This window comes from Eretmochelys imbricata, chromosome 11 (genome assembly GCF_965152235.1).
Source record: "Eretmochelys imbricata isolate rEreImb1 chromosome 11, rEreImb1.hap1, whole genome shotgun sequence".
In the NCBI taxonomy this organism is placed as follows: Eukaryota; Metazoa; Chordata; order Testudines; family Cheloniidae; genus Eretmochelys; species Eretmochelys imbricata.
The window spans coordinates 41,741,031-41,763,098 of record NC_135582.1 but is presented as its reverse complement, the minus strand read 5'-3'; the positions used below and the strand labels follow the sequence as shown (position 1 = coordinate 41,763,098).

The following is a 22,068-nucleotide window of genomic DNA, read 5'->3' as shown; positions in this document are numbered from 1 at the left end:
TCTGGGGTAATGACCGCAGTGCGGGCCCAGCGGTATCACGTGTGGAGGTACCAGGGAGACAAAACCAATTGTATGACCTCATCCATCTTGCATGAAAATGGTTGTGAACTGAGTCCCGGAGTCCGGAAGAGATACTAGAGGTTCTGTTCATTGACTGATACATGAGGGGACTACTGCTAGACCTTTGCGCATGGGTAAGCCAGAACGAACCCTCCACTTATGACGAGGTTGTCGCTCTGGTGGAGAGGCGAAGGGCAGCGAGGGAGCTGACCCGACCAGTTAAGGAAGAGGCACTCTGGGTTAAACTAGCAGCACCAAGCCCTAGAGCTCAGGTGACTGGGCCACCAGGAGGGCCCAGGTGAAAAAAAGAGAGGGGCTGAGAGCCCACCAGAGGCCACAAAGAGTTGGAGCACTGAGGGGGAAGAAGATCGTGATGTTAGACTGCCCAAACTAAGAGACCAGGGGACGCCTAGGCCTCCATACAGATGTTATGCCCGCGGGGAGTTGGCGACACATAGCTGCACAATGTCCCAATGCTGAAGAGCCTATGCAGTGTAACTTGGGGAACTGGGCAGACCCATGCTCCCTAATCCACCTTGTGGGGGGTCTCACTAACCCCACATATGTACACCAGACCAGTGAAACTAAATGGGGTAGAGACTACGGCACTGGTTGATTCGGGGAGTGCTATCACGCTTGTCTCGGGGAGGCTTGTGAAGCATAGTCAGTTGCTGCAGGCTAAACGTACGGGGATAACGTGTCCATGGGACAGTCAGTTACTACCCCAGCATCCCAGTAAAAATTGAGATCCAAGGGAACACTACTGAGGTAGCAGCAGGTGTAGTCCCTAAACTCCCATACCCATTGCTCATAGGGAGGGACTTCCCAGGGTTTGGAGACTTACTCTCAGTAGGGGGATTGGAGAAAGAGGGGAACCCTGAAATTAGTGAGGCATCCACAGTGGACTGTCAACCCCCAATCTTCTCTGAGATATCCCCAGATTTGTTCTCCACTCCCAGACAGGGTAGAAAGACGAAAAGGGAAAGAAGGGCAGCTAAGGCCTTAGGAACCCAAATACTGACCCAAAGCCAGAGGGTCACTCTTGTAGGTAGGCAGACCTGAGCAGCTGAACAGGAGGCCACCCAGGAGAGAGAAGCACCCGAGTCTGACCCATACCCTAACGCCTCTGAACCAGTAGAGGCAACAGAGACTGGCCCCCTAGAACTTGGACAGACCAGCCCTGGGAGAGGAAATTTTGGATGGGACCAGGCTGAAGACCCAAGGTATGACAACATTAGGAAAGAGGTGACCGAAATAGATGGAGTTCCCGTGGAAGAGAAAACCCAGGGACCAGGACCCTACTTCATAATGAAGAAGCTTTGCACCAGTACAGGGGCAGAAGGTACAGCAGATCCTAGCACCTCAAAAACACCAGAATGCTGTATTAAGTCTTGCCCATAGTAATCTTTTTGGGGAGCATTTGAGGGTAGAGAAGACCCTGGCACAGATCCTACGACAGTTCTTCTGGCCCGGAGTACATGAAGAAGTGTGGAGGTACTGTGCATCCTGCCCAGAGTGTCAGTTGCACAGTCCCAGTCCCTGTCCCCGCTTGAGGGCACCTTTAGTAGCCCTTCCCATCATAGAGGTCCCCTTCGAGTGAATAGCCATGGACCTAGTGGGACCCCTGGAGAAGACGGCTTGGGTCCACCAATATATACTTGTTGTTTTGGACTATGCTACTCGCTATCCAGAAGCCATCCCCCTGCGGAACACAGCCTCTAAAATGATAGCCAAAGAGCTTGTGGGGATCTTTGCCCAAGTGGGGCTACAGAAAGAGATATTAACAGACCAAGGAACTCCATTTATGTTAAAGCTAATGAAGGACCTCTGTACGCTGGTCCATATACATACCCTGAGAACTTCAGTCTATCATCCGCAAATTGACGGGCTGGTAGAAAGGTTTAACCAAACCCTCAAGGCTATGATAAGGAAGGTGGTAAGTCGGGACGGGAAGGACTGGGACACCCTACTACCTTACTTTATGTTCGCTATCCAGGAGGTACCTCAGGCCTCAACTGGGTTTTCCCTCTTCGAGTTATTATACAGGTGCCACCCCTGTGGCATGCTAGATATCGCCAAAGAGATCTGGGAAAAGAAACCCAATGAGGGGAGAAATATAATAGAACATGTATTGCAGATGTGAGACCGGATAGCCTGAGTCACCCCTATTGTACGGGAACATTTGGAAAAGGCACAGGAGGCCCAGTGAACCCATTACAATCGCCAGGCAAAAGTCCGACAGTTCCAACCAGGGGATTGGATGATGGTGTTGGTACCCACGGCAGAAAGCAAGCTTCTGGCCCAATGGCAGGGGCCCTATGAGGTGGTTGAACCCATAGGGGAAATAGCCTACAAGGTATGGCAGCCAGGACGCCGGAACAAGAACAGATTTATCACATTAACCTCTTGAAATCTTGGCACCAGCGAGAGGCATGTGTGGTGGCCCAAGAGGCCCCAATCCAGGGAAATAACCTACATGAGCAGATCAGGATATCCCCTGATCTGACACCAAACCAGAAGAAGGAGGTAACTGAGATGATCAACCGGTACCAGGACGTGTTTTCAATCAAACCAGGCTGGACCACCGAAGCATATCACCACATTATCACAGACCCTGGTATCCTACTCCTAGTATGAGCTCTTCATCAGCCACATTATGAGGTAAAAACAATGAGGATTTAATCAGATCTGACAAGAAGTCGGCCAAAAAAATTCAAAATTATCAAGAAGACTATTTGAAATATGGATTGACATCCACTATCGTTAACGATGAATCTCACCCTAAGTGTATATTGTGCCTTGAGATATTAGCTAATGATAGTATGAAGCCATCACGATTAGCAAGACATTTAAAAACTAAGCATCCAGAACATGAAGACAAACCTCTACAATTTTTTCAGCAATGTTTAAAGTCATGCGATACTCAATCCAGTACTTTACAAAATTTCATTAAATTTAATGATAAATGTTTAGAGGCCTCTTATGAGGTTTCTTACTTAATAGCAAAAGACAAAAGGCCGCAAACCATTGGGAAACACTTGTTCTTCCTGCCGCGGTAAAAATGATTGAAATAATACATGGAAAACAATATGGCGACAAACTAAAATGCATTCCTTTGTCAGCAGATACTGATGGAAGATGCATAGAAAACATTGCTGAAGATTTGAAGAAAGAAGTATTAGAATGAATTACGCAGTGCGGGAGGTTTACTACACAGTTGGATGAAAGTACAGCTGTTTCTAACATGTCTCAGCTTATGGTATTTGTTAGATTCTGTTTCAATAATCAAATACACGAAGAACTACTTTTTTGTGAGCCACTAAAGGAAAGATATACCTGAGAAGATATATTCTCAACAGTAAATGACTTCTTTAATAAAAACAATGTTTTATGGAAAAACTGTGTAAGTGTAACCACTGATGGAGCGGCTGCTTCGACTGGAATAAAGAAAGGATTCTGAGGTAAGGTTACAGAGATAGCACCACATGTAAAATTCATTCACTTCATCATTCATAGGCAAGCTATTGCAGCAAAGAAGTTGGAGCCAGAAGTGCACAAAGTGCTACAGGATATCATCAATTTGATTTTAATTTTAATTTTATAAAAACAAGACCTTTAAATAGTAGAATCTTTACAATACTTTGTAATGAGATGTGGAGTGACCATGATAATCTTTTGTACCACACATAGGTTCGCTGGTTATCTCGTGGCAAAGTGCTTAAAAGAGTTGTCAAACTTAAAGATGAGTTGCGCATTTTTCTTTTACAAAAAGACAAATTTGCTGACCTTTTCTGTGATGACAAGTGGCTGGCAGTGGTATGCTACCTAGCAGATATTTTCAAAAAAATCGACATTTAATCTGTCCCTTCAAGGTAAAGGTGACTTTTTAACAATGAGTGAGAAAGTAACTGCTATGGAGAGAGCATTTTGAAAACGGATGTTTGGAAGCGTTGCCATCGTTATGTGATTTTGTTGCTGAAAACGATGTAAGTGTGTCACCTATAAAAACTCTCATATCTGCACACTTAAAAAACTTGGAAACAGAATTTTCTAACCTGTTTAAAAATCTTCCAAACGAAGAGTTTGAGTGGGTTTTGAACCCATATGTTAAAAATATAAAAATGCGACACCTTCCAATTAGTTTGCAAGAACAACTGATTGACATCAGGGAAGATGGAAATTTACAAGCCGAATTTCAACAAAGCCTTTGCATAATTGGTGGATGGGATTGAAAAATGAGTATCACGATATTTAGTAAGCGCGGCCAACGCTGTACTACTTCCATTTGGATCTACGAATCTTTGTGAGGCATCTTTTTCAGCTATGACAGCCATTAAAACCAAGGTGCGAAATAAACTGAACTTAGAACCAGACCTTCGAATCTCTGCATCACAAAGTGTTAAACCAAGATTTTCAAAAATAATGAAGCATATTCAATCACATTGCTCTCACTAAACATATTATTATTATTTTTTTAGTGAGACCAAAAAGGTTTTTTGTACCGTTAATAAATAAAATAAAATAAAATATTTTTAAAATGTTGTTTTTCATCCTTTTTTAATTTCAATTTTTTGGGTATGTTTTATAATATACATAATATATTAGTACAGTAGTACATGTATATAATTTATACATAAATAAATATACATATATTGGGGGTGCATGCTCAAAAACTTTTTACTGATAGGGGCGCGTGATCAAAAAAGTTTGGAGATCACTGCTCTAGACAGCTGCAGTCCACAGGGCCCTGGGCTGGAACCCAGAGTAGAGGGCAGGCCTGGGTTCCCTCCAAACCTCCCAACTCCTGATCAGACACAGGAGGAGTTGACCTGGACTGTGGGTTCCACCAGAGGGAAGGTCTCTGGGGTGTTCCCCGACCCACATGCTGGGTCAGCAGAGACTGCGGGGATTGGTCTCCTTTCTTTTCCCCATGCTGGCCAGTGATGAGGTTATCTGAGTAAAACAGCAGATTTGAACCACTAAAGTGGCCAAACTGAGGGCTGCCGTGAATCTCTGAGGCGAGCAAATCTGCCAATAAGCGCAGGACCCACCAAGGTAGAGGAGGAACTTTGTCACACAAGACCTTGGTGAAATAGATGAAAATGATTAAATGTTTGCTGATAAAATAACTTGGAGGTCCTCAGAACAGGGAACAAAACTGACCACATTTCAATTCCATGCAAATGGAGAAGAACTGTAGAAGGTGGTACAAAACAGGAACAGAGCACATGTCGGAATGGTCCACACACTAATGGTAGCTAAATTGAGAATAAAAATAAAAAAAAAGATCTGAACAACAAAGATGCTCATGTTATAATATCAGATGTTATAATATCACCATGCTATAACAGATGACAACACAGCAAGAGTTTAGAATTGCACTAGCAAATAGATACCAGGTGCTTGAAGATGAAGATGATGGAATGGTAGAAAGGTAATGGAAACCTGTAAAGGAAATTTTCATTAGTAGTTGTGGTGAAGTGCTGTGATTCAGGAAGAAACATCACAACAAATGTGATCTGAGGATATATGGCAGAAAATACAAAAAGACTCAAAATTAAGTGTATACTAAATCAAGCAAGAACACAGACAGAATGGCTCCCAGAGGAATATGCTGAAAAGAACAAAGAGGCCAAAAAAATGTTAGGAAAGAGAAATGAGACTTTTAGACCAAATAGAAACAGATGCACAGATCGCTGCGGCACAAAATTACACAGACATCATTAGACAGTTGTCAGGACGAAAAACAAATACCAACCAACCAGTTCAAGACAATGAGGGCAACTTAACAATGAAGACATCAGAACAATTAAATATATGGAGGTGGTACTATAATCAATACTGAATGCGAGCCAGTGGTCAATCCCCCAGAGGCCAGAAGGAGAAGATGTGGACATTGAACTAGGACCCAACAGCAGAGTAGATGTAGAAAGGGCAGTCAGTTGGTTAAAAAATGGAAAGGCCCAAGGTCCAGATAACATTCCAATGGAGGTTCTTAGAGCAGACTTAAAGAACATAGTAGACATTTCAATAAGCCTCTCACAAAAGATACGTGAAGAAGAAAAATACCAAATGAGTGGGAAAATTGTAGCGAAGACGCCAAAGAAAGACATCAGTCAGTGTAAAAACTGGACAGGCATTCAATTGCTTTCTATTCCAAGTAATGTATTTACACATATTATTCTAGATAGAATAAAGAAAGCAGTAGATTAAAGGTTAGGACAAGAACAGGCAGAGTTCAGACAGGAGAAATCATGTATTGATCAAATAGTAACCTTACATATCATCATAGAACTATTGATTGAATGGCAGTCACCGCTTTATATTATTTTTATAGATTTCTAAAATGCATTTGATACAATGGATAGAACAATTTTATGGAAGTTGCTGTGGCACTATGCATCCCATAGAAATTTGTGAACGTCATTCAGACTTTCTATGAAAATATGACATGCCAAGTAATACATAACAATGAACTGATTAAGCCATTCAAGGTTACTACAGGTAGTTTTTTATTGGTAGTGAATTGTATAAAGAGAGAGACCACAGAACAACTAAGGGGCATACAATGGACTTTGACACAGAAGTTACAGAACTTGACTTTGCAGATGGTATCAGCTTGCTATTCCATACCTGTAGAAACATGCAAACCAAAACAAATGATCTCCAGGCCGATTCACAATTAATAGGGTTGAAAATCAACACAGAAAATGAAAGTCATGAGAATCAACGCACAACAAAAAATACCAGTAATGTTTTCTGGGACTGACATAGAAGATGTCTGATGTTTTACATATCTTGGAAGCATTGTAAGTACAACAGGTGGAACAGATGAAGACATTAAAGCCAGACATGCCTTTGCTACTCTAAATCCATTTTGGAGAAACAGAAATTGTGTTCTTCAAACTAAACTTTGAATATATGTAAAGCTGGTTGTACTATATGGCACTGATAGGACCAGAAATTATGGAACAAAAATGGAGATGGCTAGGACATACATGGAGAAAATGATGTAAGACAGCATTGGACTGGAACCCCCCAGGGCAAGAGGCAATGAGGTAGGCCAAGGATAACATGGATATACACAATAGAAGCAGAATTGAAAGCTACCAGAATGACAATGGAAGAAGCTAAGTCTGCAGTAGGAGACTGGTGAAGATGGAAGGCAGTGGTGAAAGCCCTATGTTCCTCATGTAATAGGGAGGTATGAAAGTGAGAGAGAGAGAGAGAGAGAATGAATATAAGCAGGTACAATTCTGCTGAATTCAACAGAGTTACACCAGGGCTGAAGTTGAGCCCTAATGTTTGTTTAGTCACTTTGATTTAGGAATCTTTTCATTATTTACTTGTCGGCAAAAATTATGTTTGGCATCTACCTGAAGGGTTGTGGTTTTGTTTTTTTGTTTTTTTCTCTCTCTCATTCTAAAATTTGGCTAAAAGAAACCCCTCAAGGTTGACAAGGACTGGGATTGACAGAACTATGACTCTTTGAAATCCCTGTTGTCCATTTAAATTTTAATGTTTCTATCATTTGTTCCTCAGTGTAAATTAACAACCATGGCAGTGTGTTGGGTTTCTTTTCCGAAGTCAAGACTTTAAATTTAATTCAATAGCCTAGATTTACAGCTATTCTATATTTCACAAGGCAGAATCAATAATGTGACTGAAGTGAAGAAGATAAAAATTTATGGTATCTTGCAATTTAATGGTTGAAAAGATGCAATTGGAGAGATCATAAATTGTGAAGGAGTTTATGCTTCATTGCTCCTGATTCAGTGCTTGCTGTTAGAACTTGATTTGTGACTATTCACAAGGTGTGATTAATGGTGTGATCGATGCTTGCTTCAGTGCAGTAAAGCAGTTGTAATGCTCTTCATTAGAATAAATAAAATAAATTGACTGAAGCTTTATAAAAACTGTGTAACATTTAAAATCTAAAATGTCAATTTTTTTCCTGTTACAATTTAGGTTTCTTGAAGCAGTTTCCACCTACATCACATCACTCATTGTCATTCTTTTTGGATATTCTACAAATCCATGTGGGTTCGGGTTAGCTTTATGCAGAGCTCACTGAGAAGGAAAAAAATAAAAAGTTGAATAGGACTGAGTGGAACCTAGGATATCTGGTGGCTGTGTTTTGCCATCCTGCAAATGTACATTTATCCTCCTTTGACATGTGAAAGTTTAAAGGAATCAAGGCAGAAAATGACCCTTCCGTATACAGCTTGACTAAAAACAATAAAAATTAATGGTTTTCATTGTTTTTAAATGGGGTGGATGTATGATCGGCACCGTAGCAGAGACGATGAAGATAAAGGGGCATATTTTGAGTAGTATTTCTTTGGTGTGAGAATGTATATTGCATAAGCCAGTGCTGTCTTACACTATGCTCTAACACAGGTAGGGGGATGTGAGAGAACCTGAACAGCCATGAAAGGCAGTGAGATGGAATAATTTTGATATAGTCATTTGAAGAATGAGCTTCAGGAGATACTAACAAGGAATGGTGTTGAGAGGGCCATAGGATGCCTTATAAATGTCAGTTAAGCCCACCTCAATATATGGATAATTTCAAAGTTTTAAAATGTCCAGACCTAAACATTTAGTGTAAAACTGGGGGAGGGAGGGAATCGTGCTGTGACATTTACAGCAGTTTGAGCCACACGAGATTTTCCCTATCTGTTTCAGTCCTATTTGTGTTTATCAGTCTTGTTGGGAGATTAATCTGGTAATTAGCAGGAGAGGCTCATGAGGTTTCCAAAGTCTTCCCTTGTTCTGCCATGCACACATTTCCTGATTTGAATCTGCAAAGAAAATGCCAAATGTAGAGATGCCATTTTTAAGCTGTTGTAGCTATATAAAAAGTAGTGTTTCTACTGTGGCACACACTAGTTAGTCTAGTTGTCATCTCAAATGTTCCAGCTATTCTGCCGCCTCAGGATAGCTCACTTTGTCTTTTTCACAAATGTGGCAGAAATTCAGGCGTTAACCACAGACTTCTCCTAAATCTAATCTTTGGTGAAATGTGACATCATGCAAATAGAGGAGTCTTTCCACTGAAGATGCTTCCTCAGGCTGTTATCTTAGGGTGAAATCCTAGTCACTCACACAAGTAAATGGGCTTTGGGTGGGTGACATACACTGGAAGCAGCATGCATGGCCACCATCCCAGCCCAAGTTGTGGAACACCTGCATAGCCGCTTGATAGCTGCAAACACGGCCACTTGGCAGCCCCAGGAGCGCAGCGGTGACTGAGACTTGCAGTGCTCTCTGGCCGTGGTGTTTTGGTAGTGGATAGGTGTAGCTGCTAAACCCATTGACTTATGCCTCCAGTGCTCCCCTGGCCATAGGCGCTGCTCGTGGAGCACCCACGGGAAAAAAAAACAGTGGGTGCTCAGCACCCACCAGCAGCCCCTTGGATCAGCGCCGCACCCTCCCCTGGTGGCTCCACCAATCAGCTCCTTCCTCTCTCATCCACTTCAATCAACTGTTCAGGGATGTGTAGGAGGTGCGGAGGGGGAGGGGGAGGAGTAGGGTCAGGAAGAGGCCAGGGGAGGGAAGAGGTGGGGTGGGAGCAGGGGTTTGGAGGAAGGGATGGAGTGGGAACAGGGCCTGGGGCGGAGCAGGGGTCTAGTACCCCTCCCCCGTAGGATCTGAGTAAGTTGGTGTCTATGCCTCTGCCCTTCCATACTGCTGCAGAGAAGGAGTGCAGAGTGCTTCTGCATGGCCTTTCCACAGCCAGGCCTCAGACCATTGGCCCACTACAGTTTGGGCCTTCCATGATCACATAACGTGGAGAGGGGCAGGAATTTCCCTTTAATGACTAGAAGTGTTTCCCCTGAATGTATTGGTCTCTGGCTATGGAGGCTGGCAATATGTGTAAGCTTTGGGAGAGGAAAATCTTATGGAAAAATATGTTCAGGTCATGCTGCGTTTGACCCAAAAGACGGTTGGCAATGCCTATGGTGGGGAACCTCTACTGCCTGTGTGGCAGGAAGAGTACGCCAGTCCTCTGTAGCCTCTCATCTCTGTCCCTTTGTTAAGGAGAGCTGCTCTGAGTCTTTTCCTTTCCTATCGCTACAGGCTTTGGAGGTGGTAATTGCAATAGGAAGGCATCTGTAATGAGCTGGCCTTCTTCCCAGGTCCCAAAGCGCCCACTGCCACACCCAGCGTCTCTTTCCAGAGTTTATTTCCCAGTATAGGCAAAGCAACAGTTCCGCAACCCAACCTGGGATACAGCTCCCAGGGTTCTCCCCCCTTTACCTTGTACGGGAACTTCCAGCTGCTCTTGCTTCTTGCAGCTCCCTGGCTCAGACTCACCAGGTCTTCAACTCCTCCAGGCAAAGGTGCCCTCTTTTAAACCTAATTTGCATCAGCTGACCAGGGACGGGGGGCACTTGCCCTGCTCCCTCTTAGTGACAGCCCGTGACACTCCTCTCTTTAAGACCTTGCCACCCCTAAGAGAAGCCTTACAGTCGACAACCTAACCAGGGGACAGTCAATAGAGCCTCATTTTTTTGATTTTGAGGTCTTTGCACACAGAGTCTCTAATTCTCCCTCAAGCTTATGAACCATTAACATCAGGTGGCCCCTTTCTTCCTGAGTCACCTTATGTCCTGCAGCCAGCTGTGCTTTCTGGATTGTCAGCAGCTGCTAGTTGTTCTGGCAGTCCCCCCAGTCCATAAAACAGGTGCTCTCTGAATCCCCTTCCACGAAAAGCACTGCTTTGACCCCAGCCTTTTACCTGGGCCTCAGCATGCTGATGAAATCCCTTTTGGGCCCCCACAGCGTGCCGTTTGGCCTGCAGTCCTGTCTGGGCTCGCACTGCTTGCTGCTCATTCTGTGCCATGAGCTTTTGCTCCCTGGTACCCTTTTGCATCTGAAGAGTAGCCAACTCCTCAGTCAAGCACTGCTGTTTCCCACAATCTGCGTCCACCCCAGAACATGCTAATTCTTAGTCCAGTTTTATCATCTGATTGATGATCTTCTGCTGGAAGGTGTTTACATCCTCTAGTTCTTGTTGATACTCTTTCAGTTGCTCCTGTAAGCTTTGAAGATGACTGAGGACTTCCTCTCAGTCTGTCTCAAGCGGATGGGTGAGGTTCTGTGGTCTGCAATGTGCAGAAGGTCAGACTAGATGATCATGATGGGCCCTTCTGGTCAGGGCTGGCTCCAGGCATCAGCTTTCCAAGCGGGTGCTTGGGGCGGCATTTAGAATGGGGCGGCAGTCCGTGTCCCGCAGCGGCAATTTGGCGGCAACTGTTTGGGGCAGCAAAATTGGTAGAGCCGCCCCTGCTTCTGGTCTTAAAGTTGATGAGTTTATAACTCAAACTTCCTGCTCTCTGCACTCCTTTTCTGATCAACCGTTGGTTTTATCTGTCTTTGGCCACTGATCTGGGTTCACAAGACCTTTCTCATCTGCCAGCTCTTATGCTACTTTCCTCTGCATCAGGGCTGGGGAACCCCACTAGTGTCTTCCTAAAAGTATCGGTCATGGAAGATCCTCCACTACCCTGACACATAGCTGATCTCTCCACCCCTGCTCAACCTCTGTTTTGGGGGTAGAATCATGTCTCCCCATGTAAACATAAGACATGTATGGGGGAGATGCTGATACATCTTCTTTGCCAGCACCCCATTTTCCTGGACAAGGGTGTACCCACATCCTGAGCCCACTAGATCTTCTACAAACAGTCCTCCCCAGTCAAACTGGTACCATGTATGGCTGAGCCCCAGTACCATTCAGAGTGGACTGCAGGCTTCAAGCCTGGTTGTAATAGCAACCTTGGTAATCACACTCTTTTATTAGTCATCCAAATATACCCAGGCCTGCTATATTTGAAGCGCATCAGTGGATTTCCCTGGCTAGCTCTGGAAGCACTTCCCCCTGTTTGGGCTACTTTGGACCCTTTCCCACTGATAGCTTCCCGACGAATTCCAGATCATGGTATCCTCTTGTTTGGTCTCCCGCAGTGGGACATTCCTAGTGTGCCATACCATTCACGTCACATGGCTCTTTCAAGCCTCAAAGACTTCTGCCTGTTCACCTGCCTCCCCCACTGGGGCGGGTTGGAATCTCCTTACCTCACTCTGGGATCCCACTTGGTCCATGATTTTCTCTGTGGAGCTATCTCTGAGCATAATCACCAGGCAATGAAGTCCCATAATCTCTAAGTCACTACCTATGGTTGTACTCCCTCTGGGAATGGTTCAGCCAAAAAGTGGTGCCACTATGTCTCTGGAGTCAATCCCACTTTATCCAAGATGGCAGCCTTCACCACAGGATAGCAGGCTGCCTGCTTGTCACTCGCTGCTCGGGAGGTTGCCTGTACCTTGCCTGTCAGAAATGGTGCTATGCAGGCTGCCCAAGTCGATTCTTCCTAGCTGCTGCACTGGCCACTTACTTGAAAGTACAGAGGAATGCCTCCAGGTCATCCTCTTGCCCCAGCTTCACCAAACCAGAGTCCAGTCAACCCAAACTACCTTCTCCAGTACCAGTTTAATTTCCCAGAGTCCCTTGGCCCAGCCGCTTCTGCAACCACTCTTGTTGTTGGACGTGAGCCTCTTGCCATGTCTGTGGAGTGGCAAATTGGGCCTCTTGTTCTTTCTGCAGGTGCTCTATCAATTGCAGGAGCACAGTTTGGATCTGTTGCTGCTGTTCCTACTGCCACTGTAGCACAACTGCCTGCTGCTGGTGTGTGGCTGTCTGTTGCCACTGTGCCATTACCAACAGGATGTATCACATACTCCATCTTCACTGATCACCCAAACTGGGGTTGGGTGCCAGTCAGTGCTCAGAGGCTTCAATTTCCCCTGGATTCTGGGGACTGATTTCCTACTCGCATTCTCTGCCACACATTAAGAGGCTGGCCTTCTCCCCAGCTCTCAAAGGAAAAGAATTGTCACTCTTCCCATTTTATAGATGGGGAAACTGAGGCATGGAAAGGCACACCATCAGCTGCAGAGCCTTGTTTTTCTGACTCCTAGTCCTGTGCATTGCTCATTGGGCTAAGCTACCTTTCTTGCCAGTGGTGAAAACCATGCCTCTTACACATGGTTTTATTAGCCATACAAGTAGGGCTGGCCAGAAAACAAGAATTCCATTTTGTGAAAAATGTCCAGGTTTAAACATTTGTTTTCATTCCAATATGGAAGAAAAAACTAAAACATTTTTGTGAGAGAGAGGGAGAGGGACCCACCTCAAAATAGCCGATCATCAAATAGTTAGGTTACTCACCTGAGATGTGGGAAGCCCAAGATCAAGTCTCGGCTTTGCCTGAATCAAGTCTCTATCACACGCAGTCCCTCCTGTTGGAGCTGTTCCACTTTAAATAAATAATTAATATTAATTGGGCCTGAATTGACTGACAGATTGACTGACCATATAGCCTGGTGGTTAGGGAACTCAACTGGGATGTGGGAGATAAGTTCCTGCCCTGAATCAGGTAGAGCAGGGAATTGGTCTGGGATCTCAGGTGAATCCTCTAAACCAATAGACTATTGGCTGTTCTGTGGCTATTCTCTCTCTCTCTCGCTCATATTCATATATATTCCATTCTGTACATGAGAAACCTTCCTAATGAAAGTTGTCTTTCTGCAAAAATTTTAGTTTTCATGAATTGGCATTTTCCAAAAAAAAAAAAAAAAGGTATCTGAAAAAATTCCCAATCTGTTCTACATGCAAATATAGTACAGTAGAACCTCAGAGTTATGAACACCAGAGTTACGAACCGACAGTCAACCACGCACCTCATTTGGAACTGGAAGTACACAATCAGGCAGCAGCAAAGACAAAAAGAAAACCAACGCAAATACAGTACATTTCTGTGTTAAATGTAAACTATTAAAAAAAAAGAAAACAATATTTTTCTTCTGCATAGTAAAGTTTCAAAGCTGTATTAAGTCAATGTTCAGTTGTAAACATTTGAAAGGACAACCATAATGTTTTGTTCAGAGTTACGAACATTTCAGAGTTACATTCCTGAGGTGTTTGTAACTGTGAGGTTCTACTGTACTGGCTATGTCAGCAGTAACTAACAGTGAGTATGTTGAACACCACTACTGAACCTGCTCTTGCTGCTTTTATGGTAGGTGTGGCTGTTAAGAGGGATACCCTTTCTTTTGCTGCTGTTGTAATCTTGAGGTGGGCTGGCAGGTTTACTGCCAGAATCTATTTCTTTGTTTACCAAGAAAAAGGAGCACGGTTTCAGTCAAAGTGCAAGTGTGGGTAGTCATTGGATTTTTACAGTTCCTCTTTGATAGCCACAGGCCTCATGAAAGAGTCTGCTATTGATACTAGTATATGATCCTGCTGTTACCTTCTGATGAAGTGCTTCTTACCTAAGTGAGCAAATGATTGTAGAAACATGTTTTGTCAGTTTTTTTCCAGAAGAACATAACAGCCACAGAAGAGAAAACATCACATCTGTGCTGTAACCCTTACTCCTTTAAAACCCTTCTCTCATGGCTGTGTTTTCAGTGATTGGGAATGTACAGTCCTCTTTGCTAGTTCTTGAGTTATAGGTATTTCAGTGGACAACGGAGGCATTCACAAACATGTACATACATATATAGGCATTGGCATTCTGCAGCAGATCAATGGAGCTATTCTAGTCTTATTTTACATCACTGGGTCATTCATGTAGATAAAGAGAACACAACCAGTCTGAATAATAGTGATGATGTGAGGTCTTTTAAGAGGTAGAACCTCACTCCTTTCAGAAAAAAATGCAAATTCTTATTTCTTTAACTGAGCTTTCCTGCACTCCCAAATCTCCAGATAATGAGGTGGAAGAACAGGAAGAAATAAACAGAAAGAGCCCTTATATTTAACCCTTGACTGGCACTCAGATGCCCCAGTGGTGGGTGTAGCAAATATGGAGAAAGATTAGATAAACTTTTAAAAGGAGGTAAATTAGAGAGACTCCAGAACAGCCTTTTCCCAGAAATGTGTTTGTACAACTCCCAGTGTACTTCAGTTGAGTAAACATGTTATGTGACTAAACCTAGAAACATTAGTAGTATTGCCGAGGCCAAAAATGACTCATTACTGACCTTGGGAGCAAGTCCTGCTTAGGCTGCTGAGACATGAAATGTATATAACACTCCAGATATTTGGAAAGGAAGTTCTTGGTGTTACCAAAGCTATAATATCTGCTGTGGCCTGACTTTTCATTTCAAATTTCTTCTTGGTGTGCAAAGAGTTAAAATGGCTATGCCAAAAATGCCACAGGTTCAGTTTGTCTAAGCATTGTATTCTCAGTGAAAACTGAACGGCAGGCACTAGTGTATGGGCAATGTTGACATTCAAGGATTATAGGAGACAAGTGGAAAAAGTTCATACGAACAACTGCTTTTTGAAGGAATATGAGAGATGGAAAATTTCAGAAAAATGGAAAAAGCAGATGGTCACAATAGTAATCCATAACATAGACTCAGAATTTAGAGATGGAAAAAACTTACCCTAGTAATTCACTATTAATCTCTGCAGTATACTTTCTAGTGCTTTAGTTTTAAATGTCCAACGTGATGGGGCTTCTTCTACTACCACTGAGGGGAATTACATATCCTAATATATCTCACTAAACTTTTTCCTAATATTCAGTTTTTCCCTTTCTTAATTTAAAATAATTACTTCTAGTTATACCCCCATTTACCTCACAATTTTTTTCCTTCTGTGGTGTCAACCTCTTTCAAACAGCTGTGGAATACTTTGATCATGTCCTCTCTCTTGTTTCTTAGCCACACTAGGCACATTACATCTGTCCTCATAAAAATCTCACTAATCTTCTGATCATTTTTGTTGATTTTCTCCGAATCCACATGAATGTGATAATTGATAATATCTTTCTGGTAATGTGGTGCTCAGAACTGAATGAAATAGTCCAATAGCAGACAAATGAGAGATGGATAGAGAGACACGGTTAGCTCCCTGCTCCAGGGCATGATATATTTGAGTAGCACAGTCCCAAATCACATCAGTCAGACTGGTCATGCCTGTGATATCTACATATGACCTTTCACTAGCATCCACTTTCCCCACCCAAATTCCTAATGATTTCTACCTCCCTGACTCCGTACACCCTCCTGCTCAATATCCCTAAGTTAGCAATGAGTTATACAGTATGTGATGTACATATGACAAACTGTTTGAAAGAATATCTTCCCCTCCTTATTATCTCATTTTGTCTGGTTCTCTGTGTCTGTCTAGTATCTACCACAGTTCCTTCTAGATCCCTCACAGTTCATCAGAAGGTTGCTCAATTTATTAGGAACCAATCATGCATTCATACATTCGTCCATCTGAAGTGCACTTTTAAATGTTAGACTATACACTAATCAAGTTGAACATGATAATGAGAGCACGTTCACATTGTTAAGGTAAATGACCCAATGCACTCAGAGTGAAGACATATTTGAACTACAGTTTGTGCTTTTCATTGGAATATTGAACATTCCTGGAAACGCTTAGAGCCTTGTTTTGTAGCTGCCTTGCAAATGTGTGATTATCATTACACTGCTGGTAGGACACTGGCCATTTCATTGTTGTTTTGTGAGACATTACTAGTTGCCACTATCTGAGGAGGATTCTGTGGTGAATTGTATGTAAGTTGGACTATAAATGCCTCAGTGCTGCACATGTGCACACGCATTTCAAGTAGAAATGTCACAATGGTGAGTGGTACAGCCCACATGCAGAGATTGGATGCTCGAGGCCTGGGCACATTGAAGTCAGCAGGTGTTTTGCCATTAAATTCATTGCAAACAAGATTGGGGCCTACAGCTGTGTGAAATGAAAAAACAAAAGGGTTGGAAACAAAATATATTGCCAGAAATATTAGGGGCATAGAGCAGATAGAGTAGGCTGATCAGAAGTTTCTCTTCTTCATGTTGAATAGGACCTGTCCTGGGATAATGATTTGACCATGGGGAAGTGAGATCTCAGAGGCAGATATATCAAATTACAGGGGAGAACATAAAATTGATTTGTGTTAAATAAGGAATTCCTCTCTGGGAGTCTTATGTGAACACTGGGCTGCTTAGGAGAGTAATGGGCCTGATCCTGCAGCCCATAGATTGCTCAGGTGAGCCAAAGTGGCAGGATTGGGCCCCCAGGTCTATAATCTTGTGTCAGGAAGCTCAAACAGATATGACTTGCACAGTGTGTTCTGTACTTTGAGTGTTTATTACTGGGCACTTTTCACTTGGAACAATTTCAGGTAAACCCGAGACTGCAGCTGATTGCCTAGTGTCAATAAATTCTAGTACAGAACAGGGACTTAGTACAGTAGTCACTTGTTAGTCCAGGGGTCTGGATGATGCTCTTGTTGAGGCTCCATGGCTCCAAGGGGGGCATAGGGAGTTGGGATGGAGGTTTACATAGCTCCTGAGCCATGCAGCCCTGGTCAGGCAGGGCATGTAGGTGCCTTCAACTTAACCAATACTCTTCTGTCCCTTCCAGTCCTATAATTCTATGATTGTTTAAGAGGTATCCCTATCCCTGGAGTTCAGTTCATAGATTCTCCAGTCACTACTCCATTGTCACAGTTTCTATATCAGATGCCCATTTTGGTAGAGCTGTTCCATAATCATTATTCAGACAGGTACTCCAATCTCTTCCCTCCTTGAGGGGCAACTGCAAGTCGCTTACCTACAGTAGGATCCATGTGGAAGAGTGCTCACAACAAAAAGAGGTTACTTACTTTCTTGTATCTGGTGTTCTTTGGATGCTTTGTCCACATGGATGCCATGACTTGCCCTCCTTCCCCAATAATATTGAACCTTTATCTGGATTTCTATGTTAGTTAAGGAACTATGTGGCAGTTGGGGCTGCTCTGCTTTTTATACCCACACTGTAAGGGCATGAAGGTATACAAGAGGGTGCTGGCTAAAAGATTCTGGGGTTGGCTGCACCAGGTGAGTTCTCCTGCAGTGGAATCCTTGTGATTCTAGAAGAAATCCAGCTGCTGTAAAGTTAGTACTTTTTTTTTTGTGTGTGTGTGTGCTATTTCTCCACACTTGGTTTATATCCATCCATTTTTCTTCCTTGTTTTGCTTTATTCTGCTTTTTGTATTTTCTCACTTCCTCTTCCTGTTATATATCACTAGAGCAGAGCCTTAATCTAAAAATCTCTGCAGTTTGGGGAATGTTGAAAATCCAGTCCAGAAGATGGAGCACATCTTTAAAGTTTTCTTGCATGTGCCCTTTGTCTTTTTTCGCCACTTTTTAAAAATTGTTTAACTTCATAACAGCCTTTAAGATCTCCTTCCAACACCTTTTATCTGTAGGGGTTTTTCAGTCTACTTTTCCACTTAAACTTAGAACAAAGCATTCCAAGTTCCCCACCCTCTTTTTCCTTTGCCTTTTCTTGTAGTTAGCTCTCCTGCAGTTCCTTATTGCTAGGCCTGACAGCTCAGTTGAAGAAAAATGGCAGTACTGCAGGGCATGATAAGTGCAAAGGTTTGTGGCGAGGAAAATTGTGCTGTAATGTTACATTAGTCTCCTTGCTTGATGAATAGAATATACTGGTTGCTGGACAGGAGCTTTGTTCTGAAAGGTCAGGGTGGCTCAGAGTCTGCATTAACATTGGTTGGTTTGTGATAAAATATGGATTTTAATACTTAATAAAAATATTTGTTTGTTATGTGGGCTGTGTAAAATGTATGATGTCCTTACAAAAATGGTATAATTAATAGTTTTTTTGTTCAATGGCCAAACCTGGGGAGAAAAGACATGTTGACCAAAACAACTCTTTTTTGAATTTTTTGATAAAACAAAAAAGTCAAAAGAATTTTGTTTCATTTTATTTGTGAGGTATTTTTGCCTTTAAAAATAAAATTTAAGCAAATTCTGAATGAAAAATCATCTTGAATAAAAAAATGAAAATGTTTTGTTTGGAAAATTTAGATTTTTTTTAGTCACAATTTGGCACAAATTCACTAAATGCTTTGATCAACCAGTATATGCATTTTTTGGCTACACAAGTTTTGTCTGAAAAATTTCACTTAGCTCTAGTCCTTATCTATTAATTTCTTTGCTTTTTAAGTTACTTGAGTTTTGAAAATGATGTCATACTACAGGTCAGAACATTGTTGGCTCTTAGCAGATTTAATGGGTTTTGAAACCAAATGTTTTAATTTTGTAATTTCCCAAAGTTTATTGATTGTTTAGTTTGTTTTAAACAGCTTTTATGGTTTTATTTTGTGTAGTCCTAGAAGATGTAGTCTTTACCACGAATAAGATCAGAGTTCTGTTCAAAACTCTGCTACAAACTTCCTACAAAGTATGATCTTTGACAAATCATTTAAGCCTGTCTTCCTCAGTTACCCCATCTGGACACTGCTAGTGGAGGATTTTGGAGGGAAAGATGGGAGGAGGAGTAATTTTACTGGAGGATGGAATTTCTTTTCACTTTTGAAAATAGTCAGTTGAGAGACTGATGATGAAAATATTTTTGTCATCTTATTTTGGGTGGGTTGTTTTTGGCTCCTCAGTTTCATTGACAGAGATAGAAACATGGTCCTTTATGTTCAGAGTAAACATGGCAAATTTTAGGTCAAGCCAAAGCTATAAAGAGAAAAAGATTTGTACAATGGAAGGTGATTACAGCCTTCATTAAGAAGAGTCTACCATTTCTCCATGTTAAAATACTTTGTGCTTATCTAGCACTTTACACACAAGGATCTCAAATAAAAGACCGTAATTAAGCCTTGCAACATCCCTGTCAAGTAGCTATTCAGTATCTATTATGCTTGTGGGTAAACTGAGACACAGAGAGGTTAACTGACTAAGGGCAGGTCTACACTTAAAATGCTGCAGCGCTTCAGTGATGGTGTTACTATGCCGATGGGAGAGCTTCTCCTGTCAACTTTGCTACCACCTCTCGCTGAAGTCAGTATAACTGCGTTGCTCAGGGTGTGGATTTTTCACACCCCTGAGCGACATAGTTATACCCATGTAAGTTTATAGTATAGACCTGGCTTTTCTCAAGAACACATTTCTCTCTTAATGGCAGATGCAAGAAAAGAACTCAGAAACCCTGTTTCCCATTAGACATGCTGTTTTATGCCTAAGCAGTGCTGTTTTAGCACTTGTGATCTTTCGACTCATGACTAGTGTTAATATGTTGCATATGCACAGCCAGACAGTTGGAACACAACTGAAGGTGTGGGATTTATTCAATATGAAAAACACATCACAACTATACATTTTTCTATCTGCCTCCTCCAGTTCACAGGTTTGTATAAATTATGGTGCATTACAGGCCCTATATTTTATTTTTTATTTGGAGCCTTGTAGAGAGAAATCTTTTTTTCTCCACCACTCACTAGATTCTAATTTTATCTGCTATAGAAGCTGACTTCATACTTCATTTCTGCCAATGATATGGCTATTTTGTACAGTGTGAATGAAGTACCTGGTGTGATAAATATTAAAGTATATCTGCAATTTCATTTTCAAAAGAAATTGGTGCTTTTCTGAGAATAAAACTATTGCTACAGAATTTACTCAGTTTCCCAATTTTAATTCTGATCTTCTTGGATAGTATTTCATTCCAACTAGCTGGTAAGGCAATTCAACATCATTTTTTTTTCATTTATATCCATGTTATATTATTTCAACATAATCATACAGTAGTGGAATGAGTTATGTTTATAGCATGCCATTTATATTTGAAAATGTGTGTATAGATATTGCAATAATTTTAATATTATATTTCACTATCTTACCAGTGACAGGAAAATGTAGTATCCTACTACATTGAGTTATAAATGCCATATAATGTAATCTTACTAGACTATTTAATTTCTGATCTTTGCTTAGTGTTAATTTCTGATCTTTGCTTAGTGTTTAAAAATAATTCGCTGTTACAAAATTAAGATTATGATAAATATAAATTCTGCTGTATATTTTCACTTGTTTAATCTTGCATATTAATTCACTTATCACTACATTGGAGTATTAAAAACAAACTCTTTGATTTATAGTCGTGTTTAAACTCTTTTAACTGCATAACATACATCTTTTCTTTGTCTCTAACACACACATGCCTTGAGTTTTTTCTTTGCAAGTAGACTGTCTTGATTCATTCTCCTGGGACAGTTTGCCTGAGATGTTCTGTGGATTTACTTTTGGAGAAGGGGAAGCCAATTATGCTAATCGGAAATCCTGGGGTTGGAAAAGCAGTCCTTGTGTCCGACAAGGTTACCAAGCTATCAGAAGGTTACATGGTGGCCAAAGTCCCTTTCATTTTCTACACAACATCTGCTATGCTTCAGCGTACGTAATTGTAACTGTTCTCCACTCCAAGGACCTGATTGTCCTCTCACTTAGCCTCTCTCTTTACTAGTGGGACTCGATTCATTTCGATAGCATTACTATTGATTAGCACTGGTTTAAGGGAGAGGAGAATCAGGCCTTAAAATTGTAAGTCCTGTGTCATTTATTTATCATAAGGACACACGCACATTCAGTTTGTGCCTAACCAACCCAAATAGCTCAGTTAATGGTTGACAGTAACTCTCCAAAAGAAATGTTGTCCTTTCTAGTGGCAGAGTTCACATAATGTTTACCATTTCCTTTTCCAAGCTAGACGTGGTATTCATGTAGCAAATCACTAATTTAATGATGAATAACTATCTTTCACTATTGAAAATGTTGTGCATGAAGTATTAGATTTTTATAGTATACAGCAGGAGAGTGAGCTTGCAAGTAAAGGAATGCTATTAGTCTAGGCTCAATACCTGATGTAAAATTGTTAAACTCTGGTGGAAAATGTCCTGATTCCAAAAGTTTATTTTTTACCACCTTTATTGTAATAGAGAATTTGAAAAATACAGCCACTATTTATGTAGGTTCTACAATATTTTGCACTATGCTACAACGGAGCCAGCAGAAAGAGCACAAGTTCATGAAAAAATCCTCTGTAAGTGATATTCTGCTATTGCTGATGATGTGCAACCAAAGAATTAACCAAAAGAAAAATGAAAAACAAGGGCTAAAAGAGA

General features: G+C 41.7%; 1 pseudogene; it reads left to right on the top strand.

The window, feature by feature from the left end:
• Nucleotides 1-22,068, top strand: part of LOC144272389 (dynein axonemal heavy chain 11-like) — a 188,209-nt pseudogene that overhangs the window by 35,171 nt on the left and 130,970 nt on the right.